Source organism: Nomascus leucogenys, chromosome 5 (genome assembly GCF_006542625.1).
Source record: "Nomascus leucogenys isolate Asia chromosome 5, Asia_NLE_v1, whole genome shotgun sequence".
Taxonomy (NCBI): Eukaryota; Metazoa; Chordata; class Mammalia; order Primates; family Hylobatidae; genus Nomascus; species Nomascus leucogenys.
The window spans coordinates 3,905,456-3,919,598 of NC_044385.1; the positions used below are offsets into that span (position 1 = coordinate 3,905,456).

The window sequence follows — 14,143 nt, forward strand, 5'->3', positions numbered from 1 at the left end:
CAGACATGAGCCACCATGCCTAGCAAAATTTTGTATTTTTAGTAGAGACAGGATTACGCCATGTTGACCAAGCTAGTCTCGAACTCCTGACCTCAGGTAATCCACCCACGTCGGCCTCCCTAAGTGCTGGGATTACAGGTGTGAGCCATTATGCCCGGCCCATACATAAATATTTAAACCACAGCAGATATTCTATTTTGTAATTTTTAATTTTATTCTCTTTTATTTTATTTTTCTTTTTGAGACAGAGTCTGGCTCTGTCACCCAGGCTGGAGTGCAATGGCATGATCTTGGCTCATTGCAACCTCCACCTCCCGGGTTCAAGTGATTCTCCTGCCTTAGCCTCCCGAGTAGCTGGGATTACAGGCGTGTACCACCATGCCTGACTAATTTTTTGTATTTTTGTTTTTAGTAGAGATGGGGTTTCACCACATTGGCTAGGCTGGTCTCAACCTCCTGGGCTCAAGTGATCCTCCCCCTTCAGCCTCCTGAGTAGCTTGGACTGCAGGTGCATGACACCACCCTCGGCTAATTAAATAAAAAAATTTTTTTTCTTTTTTTTGTAGAGTTGGGTCTCACTATGTTATCTAGGCTGGTCTTGAGCTCCTGGGCCCAAGCAATCCTCTCACCTTGGCTTCCCAAAGTGCTGGGATTACAGGCCTGAGCCTCTGTGCCTGGCCCTATTTTATATTCTTTGTTTCTCATTGAACAATATATCATGAAACTTTTTCCACATTGCTAGTATTCTTTTTTTTCTGAGATGGAGTCTCACTCTGTCACCCAGGCTGGAGTGCAGTGGCACAATTTTGGCTCACTGCAACCTCTGCCTCCTGGGTTCAAGCGATTTTCCTGCCTCAGCCTCCTGAGTAACTGGGATTACAGGCGTGCACTACCACGCTTGGCTAATTTTTGTATTTTTAGTAGAAACGGGGTTTCACCATGTTTGTCAGGCTGGTCTTGAACTCCTGACCTCGTGATCCACCGGCCTTGGCACCCACAAAGTGCTGGGATTACAGGTGTGAGCCCCCTGCGCCTGGCCTAGTATTCTTAATTTTAATATTTCACATTCCTTTGTGTTGTTTAGTAAGGGCCATCCACCACTCTATTTAAAATAAGACTCCACTCCACCCCACTTCTGAACTCCTTTTCCCTGTCTTTGCTTTGTTTTTCTCCAAAACACTTATCCCCATTTGCCATACTGTACGTTTACTTATGTATCTTGTTTATATTTGTTTTACCCTGCCCTCATTAGAAAGTAATCTCCATGGTGCAGTGGCTCGTGCCTGTCATCTCAGCACTTTGGGAGGCCAAAGTGGGTGGATCACTTGAGATCAGGAGTTTGAGATCAGCCTGGGTAACATGGCAAAACCCCATCTTTACAAAAAATATAAGAATTATCTGGGCAGGTGGCATGTGTCTATAGTTCCAGTTACTTGGGAGGCTGAGATGGGAGGATCGCTTGAGCCTGGGAGATGGAGGTTCCAGTGAGTTGAAATGACGCCACTGCACTCCAGCCTGGGTTACAGAATGAGTCCCTGTCTCAAAAAAAAAAAAAAAAAGGAAAAGAAAAGAAAAGAAGAAAGTGCAGGGTTGTCTATTTTGTCTACTGCTACAGCTGTCAGGTCAAAGATAATAATTAGCACATGGTAGACATTTGACAAATATTTATTGAATAACTGAGTGAGTTATAATTTATGAAACCCAATACCCTAATTTTGGGCATTTTGGTCATGCTAAATATCTCTATGAATATATTTCATTCTATTGAATTTATTTCTTAAGGTACATTCCTAAGAATGAGTCAAGGCTTGTGCAGCTTCGTGGCTCCTAGGAGGATTCAGCCACCTCCATTAACTAATGTTGGCCCCAGACCACTGAGGTTAGACTCTCAGTGCACAGAAATTAAAATTTAATAGTACAACTTTTTATCACATTGGTGTTCAGAAGGTGAACCAAGATAAATGAATTAAAAATGCATGTTGCAACAAAATTCCTCAAAGTTAATGTTCAACATGCTGACTTCAGGAACAAATCTGTAAGATTTATTTTGTCAACTTTCTCAGTAGATTTTTGGCATTATATAATACGGGTTAAATCAAATTTCTATAATATACAATAATAGTAAAGAACTTAATAAAATTCACCCATTCGTGGTAAAATTTCTCAGCAAACTATGGGGAACCTTCTCAATCTGATAGCAAACATCTACAGGAACCTACAGCTAGCATCGTACATAATGGTTAAAGACTGAGTGCTCTCTTCCTAAAATTGGTAGCAGAGCATATTAAACATAGTGCTGCAAGTCCTAGCCAGTACAATAAGACAAGAAAAGGAAATAAAAGGTATACAGATGCCCTTAGCTGCAAATGATATAATTGTCCATGTAGAAAATCTCAAGAAATCTACAAATAAATTCCTAAAACCAACAGCTATGCTTAGTGAGATCATAGGATACAAGATTAACATGTAAAAAAATCATATTTCTAGATATAAATAAAAAACTGGAACAAAAATTTAAAGCATAACTACTTACAATTGCTTAAAAATGAAATATGTGAAAATCGAACAACATGTATACAGGATTTGTATGCTGAAAACTGCAAAATGTACATGAAAGAAGCCAGAGAAGACCTGAGAGGTAGACTATGTTCATGGATTGGAAGAGAACATAACAAAGATCACAGTTCACTGCACATTGATCTGCTTTATCTTAACAAAATCCCAGCAGGGCTTTTTGTAGATATAGACAAACTTTTTCTGAAATGTATTTAGGGCCGGGTGCGGTGGCTCACGCCTGTAATCCCAGCACTTTGGGAGGCCAAGGCTGGCAAATCACCAGGTCAAGAGATCAAGATCATCCTGGCCAACATGGTGAAACTCTGTCTCTACTAAAAATACAAAAATTAGCCGGGTGTGGTGGCGCCTGCCTGTCATCTCAGCTACTCGGGAGGCTGAGGCAGGAGAATTGCTTGAACCCGGGAGGCAGAGGTTGCAGTGAGCCGAGATCACGTCACTACCCTCCAGCCTGGTGACAGAGTGAGACTCCATCTCAATAAATAAATAAATAAATAAATTAATTAAAAGAATAAACTTTATTTGGATATGCAAGAGAACTAAAATAGCTGAAGCGATTTTGAAAAAGAGCAACTACCCTCTGGTAGAAAGGGGTGCGGAAGAACCTCAGCTAACACCCACCATCCACCAGACCTTTCACATGGGCTATTTCGTCCAGTCCTTGAAAGAATCCTGCAAGTTGTCCATAATTACTCTTAGTTTATAGAAAGTGTTAAACCACATGTTTAAGTTCATACAGCCAGGTCTGTCTGACTCCAAGGCTCAAGCCCCTTCCACTGTAGCATCACTGATCAACTGATCCATTCAGCAAAGATTTATTAACCAACTGCCTTTGCCTGACCCTGCCAGGCAACTACAGGAAATGCGTTTAGCAAGACACGTGATTTTGCTGTCATGTTGCTTACAGTCTGGTGGAAGAGATAAAGTCAGATATTAATCATAGAGCCACACAAGTGCATATAAAATTAAAGCACAGTCACTGCTAAAACAGAATCCTTTCATACCAGATTACCTTCCAGGCAGCTGGGTGGCTGCACCTCCCTCTCCTCTTTCAGAGGTCTAAAAAAACAGACGCTAAGAGCAGGTAAGTCACATTTGCTTCAGAAAACCTGGACGTTTTCCCTGATATGAAGCATCTGAAGAGCTTTCCTCAAGGTGAAGGACTTTCCGAAGACTTGGTTGAAAAACATTTAAAAAATTGGCATCTCTTTTTATGATAGGAGAGAATTTTAAAAAGTGTTGTTAAATCAGGCCAGCCATGGTGGCTCACGCTTGTAATCCCAGCACTTTGGAAGGCCGAGGCAGGCGGATCACTTGAGGTCAGGAGTTCGAGACCAGCCTGGACAACATGGTGAAACCTGTTTCTACTAAAAATACACACATACAAATTAGCTGGGTGTGGTGGTGCACGCCTGTAGTCCCAGCTCCTCTGGAGGCTGAGGCAGGAGAATCGTTTGAACCAGGAGGTGGAGGCTTCAGTGAGCCAAGATTACGCCACTGCACTCCAGCCTGGGCGACAGACCGAGACTCCAGCTCAAAAAAAAAAAAAAAAAAAAATCAAAGTTTGGGTACTCCCAGTACAATGTCAAGTGAAACCAGTAACAATTACTTAGCAAATTTAATCAACTTATGGGCCCCAATTAAGTGATAACTAGCAAGTTATTAATTAATCTGTCCAGAGAAGGGGCAGAGGAAGGATATTAGAGTCAGGGTCCCAAGACTCTGATGTTATGTATCTAGTAAGATTGGGAAAATTCAGTGAGTCAATAGAAACTTGTAGAATAGTCAGAAAATGGCATTTGAACTGGTGAGTTAGTTGCATCCGTTGACTTTCTGGATGCATTTTATAATGCCCCATTTCCTTGTAAGTGTTGCATCTGTGCTCATGAAATTAGAGGAAGTTCAACCTCTGGGGAAAGCCGTGCCCTAGTGATGTGAGGGTGCAGAGAAGGCATGGGTGGAGAAGTGCTTTAGGATTCACGTGACTCAGGCTATTTAGAAGAGGGCTCGCAGCAACTGAGTTGCTTTGACAGTCCCCTGTTGCTTCTGTTTTCTCAGGCAGCCAGTTTTCCCAGTTCAGGAAGGTTGGTTCCCCTCTCCCCGATTCTCACCAGTTCTGTAGTGAATTCTGCTGCCTGAATACGCTTTCTTTTCTCCTTCTCTAGCCTAAATTAAACCCATTATTCAGGGCTTTGTTCACGTCCTACATAAGTTCTCTATGAGGCCTCTCTTCTGAGTTTCAAATGGCCCATTTCCCTCCTCTGAATTCCCAGAGCCCCTGGTAAATTCTCCTGTGCATTTTGGTTCTGAGTCCTTTCCCTTTTTGGTTTATTGGTTTCTGAATTAATTTATTCATTCTATTATTTAAGAAAAATGAGTGACAACTCTCTGCCAGGCTTTGGATAAGGTTCTAGAAATTTTTCAAACAACGAGACATCTGGGTTTTTTGTTGTTGTTGTTGTTTGTTTTCTTAAATAGAAACAGGACCTTGCTACGTTGCCCGGGCTGGTCTCAAACTCCTGGGCTCAAGTGATTCTCCCACGTCGGCCTCCCAAAGTGCTGGGATTGTAGGTGTGAGCCGCCATGCTTGGCCAAGACATCTGTTTTATACAGCGCTTTTCTCTTCAGGTAAAATGTGAGCTCCTAGATGTTGGGGACCACTTTGTTTGGTGGCCACGATCTTTGCTGTCTTTGTCCTTCTCCTATCTCATTCTCTTGCAAAGTGTTCGCTCTCCAAGGAGTGCTTGATGCATACTTCAGAATGAGTGAAAATGAGAGAATCAATCGATCAGCTAACTCAGTAACCTGTTAATCTAGTTAACAGTTTTTAAAACCTAGGTCTTCTTGTATCACAGAGAACCAATTATCTTATTTAATATAGGTCTACCCGTTTCTAAGAAAAAAAAGACACATTGGGTTAAAACTACCACAAGAACTCAAAGTTGAGAGGAATGAGTATTCACTTTCTAAAAGAAATTTTTGCTTTACCAAAAGGCTTGCCATGAAGTTTCTTTATGTTGTGAGTTCCTGTCTCTAAAATACTTGAAATGCAGTCAACCATTTAGTAATGCAGCCACTAAGTGAGGCGAGAGAGAGGTACAGGCAGTAACAACCACACTGCTATTACCTGCTTGGGCTGCTGTGGGCAGAGATCTCCTTGTTCTTAAAAGTACTCTGAGGACAGTGATGATTACGGCTGCCTCCTGCTGCTGGATCAACTGCAGAGTGGCAGGGCCTGATTCCTTTACATCATTCAAAGGGTATTGTGATGCACGACGGCTTGCAAGGTTTTGCCAGGCAATGCCTTTCAGGTCTTGGGCTTAGAAAAAGAGAGATCCTTTGGTCTCTAGGGAGAGACCAGCTGCACGTGAAAGAAAGGGCAAAAATTAGTGTGAAAAGGAAAATCATGTAGGCAAATAATCCAGGCTATCTAATCACTAGAGTTTTCTTTTCTGTAAAGATTGTCCCAAGGACAACGTAAGGTGAAAATCTGGGTGGTGCCACACTGAGGAGTCCTGCCCTCTGCAAGCTAGAATTGAGGAAGTGTGGCTTGGCACGAGGGGCAGATGAGGCCAGCTCCGCCTTGTCCAAGGCTAGATCAGGCTCCAACCTGCTCCTTTGCAGGTATCAAAGGAGAATTTTAATTATTTAAAAATATGGTTCAAACCAATCCGTGGAGTATCACAATAGCACCACTATATAGAAGCAAGCCATAACCCGAGAAGAAGAGAGTGGCAAAAATATTTATTCTGATCAACCTCTGTCAAAACCAAACCAAACCAAAACAAAACACTGGAATTTTTTTTTTTTCTTTTTTTTTTTTTTGTGGTGGAGTCTCTGTTGCCCAGGCTAGAGCACAGTACCACAATCTCGGCTCACTGCAAGCTCTGCCTCCCGGATTCAAGCGATTCCCCTGCCTCAGCCTCCTGAGTAGCTGGGACTACAGGTGCATGCCACCACGCCAGGCTAAGTTTCTGTATATTAGTAGAGACGGGGTTTCACCATGTTGGCCAGGATGGTCTCAATCTCCTGACCTCATGATCCTCCCACCTCGGCCTCCCAAAGTGCTGGGATTACAGGTGTGAGCCGCCACACCCAGCCAACACTGGCATTGTCTACAGTAGGTTGTCCTGGAAACAGGCACACTTCTCAATTAAATACAGTTTGCAAGTTAGAATGTAAAATATTTCCGTAAGATTCCAGAAGGCACCCAGGAGAGACCAGGGGCCAGGCTGGGTTCCTGCTGGGAGCTTAACCTACATGGAACAGGCATAAAATAATGTAATAACAGAGTCTTGGTGACACAGCATTTTGTTGAAAGCAGACACGCTAGGGAAAACTTAAATAAATATATGAAGACAGAAGCAACAAACTGGAACCGCGCTAAAAGAAATGATAAGTTGGTTCTGATTTGTTGAGGAAGCACCACACGTTGTTTTAGCTATTTAGACACACACCATCTAGAATCTCCACCAGCACCATGGAAGGAGATTCTCTATGGAAAATGAAGTATTTCTATTTGAAATGAAGGCTAAGAGAAGCTAAGGAACTTGCCTAACAGTCATAGAACCAGGCTGTAATGAATCTATGATTTGAATCTAGCTATTTGATGTCAAAGGCGTTTTAAGAGTAATAACCGGTGTTCTTCATTAAGGAAAAAAAAAAATGAACAAAAAATTCCCACGTTCTTTATATAAGATATACCTGGCAGTATAACAGAAAGTACAAAGGAGAAAGTTTCACTCGGGTTCGTGTGAAGAGACAACCAAACAGGCTTTGTGTGAGCAATCAAGCTTTTTAATCACCTGGGTGCAGGCGGGCTGAGTCTGAAAAGAGAGTCAGCGAAGGGGAGATAGGGGTGGGGCCGTTTTATAAGATTTGGGTAGGTAAAGGAAAATTACAGTCAAAGGGGGGTTGTTCTCTGGCACGCAGGAGTGGGGGGCACAAGGTGCTCAGTGTGAGAGCTTTTTGAGCCAGGATGAGCCAGGAGAAGGAATTTCACAGGGTAATGTCATCAGTTAAGGCAGGAACAGGCCATTTGAGTTTCACTTCTTTTGTGATTCTTCAGTTACTTCAGGCCATCTGGTTGTATACGAGCAGGTCACACCAGCAGGCTATCAGTAAAGTCCTCCTTACCGGTGGGAGGTGGAGTAGGGCTGGCCCCTGGCATTCTGTAGGGAAGCAAGTGTTAAAACTTTCACTTAGGCCAGGCACGGTGGCTCATGCCTGTAATCCCAGCACTTTGGGAGGCCGAGGCGGGCTGATCACCTAAGGTCGGGAGTTCGAGACCAGCCCGGCCAACATGGTAAAACCCCCGTCTCTGCTAAAAACACAAAATTAACCAGGAGTAGTGGCGCATGCCTGTAATCCCAGCTACTCGGAAGGCTGAGGCAGGAGAATCGCTTGAATCCGGGAGGCAGAGGTTGCAGTGAGCCGAGATCGAGCCATTGTACTCCAGCCTAGGCAACAAGAGCAAAACTCCGTTTCCAAAAAAAAAAAGTTCCACTTACAGCACAAAAGGACAGAGTAGGAGGAGGAGGAAGCAACTGGCAGGTGCAGTTTCTCAGGCATTTGAGAGGTTGGAGAAGTCATTATGAGAGTAACTCAACTGGCTGGTTCCTGATGAGTACAATCTACGCTTTGCAGTAAGACGGCAAACATCATCATTAATTTAGGCAAAGTGTGAAAGCAGGGCTCCCCCTTTGCAGCATACAGAGAGGCTCTCATTTCCTGCGGCAGGGGGGCAGGAAAAGATGAGAATTAGACTAAGGATTTAAATATAAGGGTAGGGGGGCCCCCGAGAAGAACCTGGCAAATCTGCTCTGCCAACATCATGGCTGAGTTTGGAAAGGATTGGTGACCTCGGATTTGGTTGAGGACAAAGAGGTCAATGCACTTGATAGCTTGCAAACTCAGATTCATCTCTGTCCAGGGTTATTGTTCCTCCCTGGCTTGACGGCTTGAAGATAATTCAGGGGTCGTCTCACCACCGCTTCAGGATTTAGCATTTCCTCTGCTGGCCGCCAGAAGATAATTAGATGGAGCAGCAACATGACCCTCAGGGGAAGTGCCTGACCCACTAAGAGAGGAAAGAAATGATGAGTCAAAGGAAAATAATCTGAATTTCAGTCAGAAGGAAAGATTGGACAAATTCAAACATTCTACAACATAACTGGCCTGGACTCTTTAAAAATGATAAAGTCAAAAAAGATACCAGAAGGCTGAGAAACTCTTCTAGATTAAAAGAGAACAAGAGATATGACAAAGAAAAGCAATCCGTCCTCTTGGCCTGGGTCCTGGCCCAGACTGGGAAGTGCCCTGCGGCAGAGCCCGATGCACTTTCTGGAGGCCCTCTTGAGGACCAAGTTTCTATTCCCCAGCTGAAAGCTTTGCCTTCTCCTAGATCACAGTTCCCTTGTGTGCCAAGAATTGGCATTACCCAAGATTACACACCCTTCCTGGGGTAGCCCATGGCCAAAGATTGGTTACATGGGGATACAAAAGTCCGGCCTTCTTGCTTGAATTTGAGACATCTCTGGAGTTCCATTCTAGTTTCAGAGCCTTCCGTGGCATTGGCTGACGCATCTGACGTAAGTGACTCATAGTTCAGCTTCTCCCTCCGCCAAATCCTGTTTCCTTCACTCCCTTACACGTGTTGCTACACAAGCACACCCCAATAGACCACTTCCCAATAGACTGCCCCATGAAAATTTCCATCTCAGAGTGTGGAGCCCAGGAAACCCTGTCTAAGAGACAAACCCAAGGCCAAAGGACCTCCCCCTTCAAAAGAACTGCAACCCTGGCGTTTTCCATCTGTCTCCAGTCAAATGTTGCAATGTTTACACTGGAGCATGTGCACCACGTGCTTTGGGGGTAGGGGGGGGAATGAAGAAGATGGTGGCTAAAGAGTGTTCCGTCAGCCATTCCATCCCATTATTCCATTAGACCCATGGTCACGTGCACCTGTAGTCCCAGCTACTCAGGAGGCCAAGTGGCAGGAGGATTGATTGAGGCCAGGAGTTTGAGACCAGACTAGGCAATATAGTGAGACCCTGTCTCAAAAACAATTTTTTGGCCAGACGTGGTGGCTCACGCCTGTTATCCCAGCACTTTGAGAGGCCAAGGCGGGTGGATCACGAGGTCAGAAGATCAAGACCATCCTGGCTAACAGGGTGAAACCCCGTCTCTACTAAAAATACAAAAAATTAGCCGGGCTTGGTGGCGGGTGCCTGTAATCCCAGCTACTCGGGAGGCTGAGGCTGGAGAATGGCGTGAACCCAGGAGGCGGAGCTTGCAGTGAGCCGAGATCACGCCACTGAACTCCAGCCTGGGCGACAGAGCAAGACTCCGTCTCAGAAAAAACAAAACAAAACAAAAAACATTTTTTTTTTTTATTTACAAAAGCCACATTTTGCAGAACTATGTGACATAATATTCTCAATGACAATTTAAAAATGTCTCTTTATCAGACACACAATACATAGTGTTTAAGGGGAACCTGCCAGGTACTCATTCCTGCACTGGCCAGCTGGGAGTGAGGAAATTCTAGGAGATGTGGAGACGAACGTAGACCAAAAGTGCAGCTCTGCCCCTTGGCTATTAAACAGGGCAATAAAACCTACCACATGAGGCTCATTCACATCGGGATTACAAGCAGAATGTCTGTGACAGCGCTTTGTTGGTTTGCAAATGTTAATTATAATTATATAGGAGAGCCATAAGCCTCAAAAACTATGTAGACTGGGAGGTCTCACTGTGACTCATTGACATAAACTGTCCTTTGGGACAATTGCATATTGGATGTTCTCCTCAAATATTTTTTTCACTTTCCCCTGGATTTTTTATTGTAAATTGACCATTTATAATTGTATAATCAAATATTTTATTTAGAAAATTTCAAACTTACAGAAAAGTTGAAAGAATACAACAAGCGTCCATGTACCTTCAACCTAGTTTCACCAATTTTTAATATTTTCACCACATTATATAATTTTTTCCTGAAGCATTTGAAAGTAGACATCATGACAGTTAATTCTAAATATTTCAGCATGCATTTCCTAAGAATAGGAACATTTTTTGTTAACCCCAGTGGGCTGTCTCATCTAAGAAAAGTAACACTAATTTTATAATACCATCACATACACAGTCCAAATTTGAATTTTTGTAAATGACCCACAAATGTTTTTCAAAATTTATCTTCTTTTCTTCTTTTATTTTCAGTGACCCATGATTGAATCACATTCTATTTGGTTATTATGGCTCTGGCCTCTTCTAATCTATTTCCCCTCATTTTTTTGTTTGCTTTTCATGATAATAACTTGCTTTAAAGAGTGTGTGCCAGTTGTAGAATGTCTCACAGTCAATTTTTTTCTCATTTGCTCATAAGATTCTAAGGAAACACTGTTGGCACGAGTACCACATGTGGGAATTTGTGGCGTACTGTATACCTTTAAAGACCTTATCAAGGACTTAAAGTTCTTTTGGTTTTAAGTTACAAAAATAATCACTATTAACTGGATAAAAAATTAATTTCTTGGGAGGCAGTTTATTGGAGTGGACTATAGAACTGAAGGAAGGATGGGACTCACCATGCCTCAGGGAGGCGGTACCAGGTCAGGTCTTGGGATCCCAGAAGCAGGGGTTCATGGTCCCTTGGGCACTGTCATTGATATGACGTGGCTTCCAGGACACCCTGTCTGTCGGGGTCAGGTCACATAGACACAGCCACTGGGGAAATAAGATCAGGCAGCCACCCCAGCTGCTTTCTATTTAAGAGATGAGGACATTCACCATTATATGAGGCTTATACGAAAGGCTTTTACTTGCTTGCTTTATTTGATTTGCCCAACAGATCAGAGACAGGAAAGCCTCTGAAGGATCCCCCAAGCAATAGATTGTCTCCTAAGTCAGAAGATCATCTGTGCATCTCATTAGCCTGCCTTCCCCAGTCCTCACCCTCCGCCCCCAATTCATTAAATCACCGACATCCCAGTCACCCAAGTCATACATTTGGGAATTGCCTAGGAATCCTTCTCCCTCAGCCCTCACTTCTGCATTTCTGGTAGCTCACTAAGTACTTTCGCTTCTGCTTCCTGATCGTCTCACCATGCTGCTCTCAACTCATCTGCTAGTTCAGTTCCTTATCACCTCTTGTTTGGACCTGTTTGAAAGGCTGTGAGCTGAGCCTGTAGGTCCCCTCCCAACCGAGCAGCCCTCATTTCCTCCTGGCTAACACAACCACAATTTTGTTCAGGTTGCAGTAGGCCCAGCCCAAGAGAATGATTATGGTTGATCTCAGCCAAGTTTGGAGATCCCATTCCCGTGTGTGTGTGTGTGTGTGTGTGTTTTGTTTGTTCACTTTTTGGTCTCGGGGTTTTTTGTTTTGTTTTGTTTTGTTTTTGAGACAAGGTCTCTCTATGTTGCCCGGAATGGTCTCAAACTCCAGTGCTCAATTAATCTTCCCACTCCAGCCTCCTGTGGCTAGTACTCCAGGTGCAACCTCCTGAGTAGTTAGTATGACAGGTGCACACCGCCACATCCAGTTCCCAATCCTTTTAGTTCTATGCTCACGGTTCTGTCCTTCCTCACAGCTCAGAGCACCCTTGTGACTTAGTTCTAACCAACATAACCAACAAGATGTAAGGAAACATCCACTGGGGATTTGCTACAGAATGTTTTCCTCACTGAAAAGCGAACTATCTTTTTCCACCCTGCGCTTCCGTTCTCCGTGCTAGAAAACACGTCTGGAGCCCGGCAGCCGCTGTGCAGTCGAGGCAGCCATGCTGTCACGTGTGCTCTTCCTGGCTGCAGACACATGGCTCCTCTTGTCTGCTTGGCTGATTTCTATTCATTCTTCATCTAGGGAGTGTCCCCTACCCACCTGACCTTGTAATCCCGCTCCCACGCCACTGATCACTATGTACTGTCTACCTGTGTGCCAGCCCAGTTGCACCTAAAGGTTGGCACGTATCTTCTCTTCTTTGTGAGAAGGAGCATAAGTTTGTTAAGAGCAAGAAGTCTGGCCACAGAGCACTGATTTCATTATTTTATTTTATTTTATTTTGAGACAGGGTCTCACTTGTCACTCAGGCTGGAGTGCAGTGGCACAACCATGGCTCACTGCAGCCTTAACCTCCTGGGCTCAAGCAATCCTCACACCTCAGCCTCCAGAGTGGCTGGGACCACAGGCATGAGACATCACACCTCACTAATTTTTAAATTTTTTGTAGAGATGGGGTCTCACTATGTTGCCCAGGCTGAGCCCTGATTTTAAATTCTCATGTTACTACTTTACTGGTTCCATTGGTCATTCCTTACTTTCAGAGCCTTAATTTTCTCATTTGAAAAATGGCAGTAAGATCATTATTATCTAGACTGTAGGATTGTTATGGGGAATAAAGAATCAATGCACATTAGGTTAGCACAGTGCCTGGTCCATGATAACTTCTCATCGTGCGTTCATTGGCCTTGTTATTATTTCCGCTTCTGGCGCCTACACAAAATCAGTCACTTACTAGATAGCTGAGTCACCTTGGAGATCTTGACTCCAAGTCCAGTGCTCTTTTTACTGACCTGAAGTTTGTGGGGTTAAAGAGACACAGGCCTCCTTGCTAGCTCAGGCCCAAGTGGGCTGCTGGTGTTGAATGGGTGGTGACAAATGCACAGGTCCATGGCACCATTCATTTATACCCAGATGTCACTTGGTCATCTGACTGCTTAGGATCTAGGTAAGAGTGTTTCAAATCCATGGTATCACTACATGAATACATCCGAAGCCTGCTAGGGAGGGAGCAGGGCTACGGTTATTTTTACTTTAAACTCTACTTTTTTTTTTTTTTTTGGTAGAGGCAGGGTCACCCAGGTTGGAGGGCAGTGGTGTGTGATCAGGGCTCACTGCAACCTCGAACTCCTGGGCTCAAGCAATCCTCCCACCTCAGCCTTCCGAGTAGCCGGGACAACAGGTGTGCACCACTGTGACTGGCTAATTTGTAAAAATTTTTTGTAGAGATGAGATTTCACCACATCGCCCAGACAGGTCTTGAACTGCTGGCCTCTAGTGATCCTCCCAAAGTGATGTGATTACAGGCGTGAGCCACCATGTTTTTTTTAAACCAATTTATGGGTGTGATAGAGACTGCTATTTGTCCCTCGTATCTATTCTGTCCTTATAGAACCCTCACTTTTTAGCTGCGCTCAGGGGTGACTCAACTAAAGACTATATTCCTCAGCCTCCCTTTCATTTGTTCAAGAAAAAAATATAGAAAGACTGAGAGGGTACAGACGGCGCAATGAGTGGGAAAGTTATATCGCTGAGCAAGAAACTCAGTCTGGCACAGAGTCTAGGTTCTGGGGGATTTGGTTCAAGGGAGGCCAAATGCAGTCAGTTCTTAAAGCCAAGAGACTGAGAACTATGTATGTCTCATGTCAGAAACTCACAGTGTCTCCATGTTGTGTTGGCTGGCAACATCTAGGTTTGCTGGTTAGGTAAGCACTGGGCTGGCTGGAACCGTGCAGTATATGTGGGATACCTACTTTGGGACGGTGGCATCCAGCAGCCTCTGTGTGAATG

The 14,143-nt window shown here is 44.0% G+C and overlaps 1 protein-coding gene across 3 annotated transcripts in view; it reads right to left on the bottom strand.

Annotated features, from left to right (window-relative positions):
- Positions 1-5,795, bottom strand: part of C5H1orf100 (chromosome 5 C1orf100 homolog) — a 36,238-nt gene extending 30,443 nt beyond the window's left edge. For all 3 annotated transcript variants that reach the window (XM_012506498.2, XM_003267330.4, XM_012506497.1), the window contains exon 1: positions 5,702-5,795. The gene's annotated coding sequence lies outside the window, so the exon portion shown is untranslated. The remainder of the gene's footprint in view (positions 1-5,701) is intronic.
- Between the last annotated feature and the right edge of the window lie 8,348 nt (positions 5,796-14,143).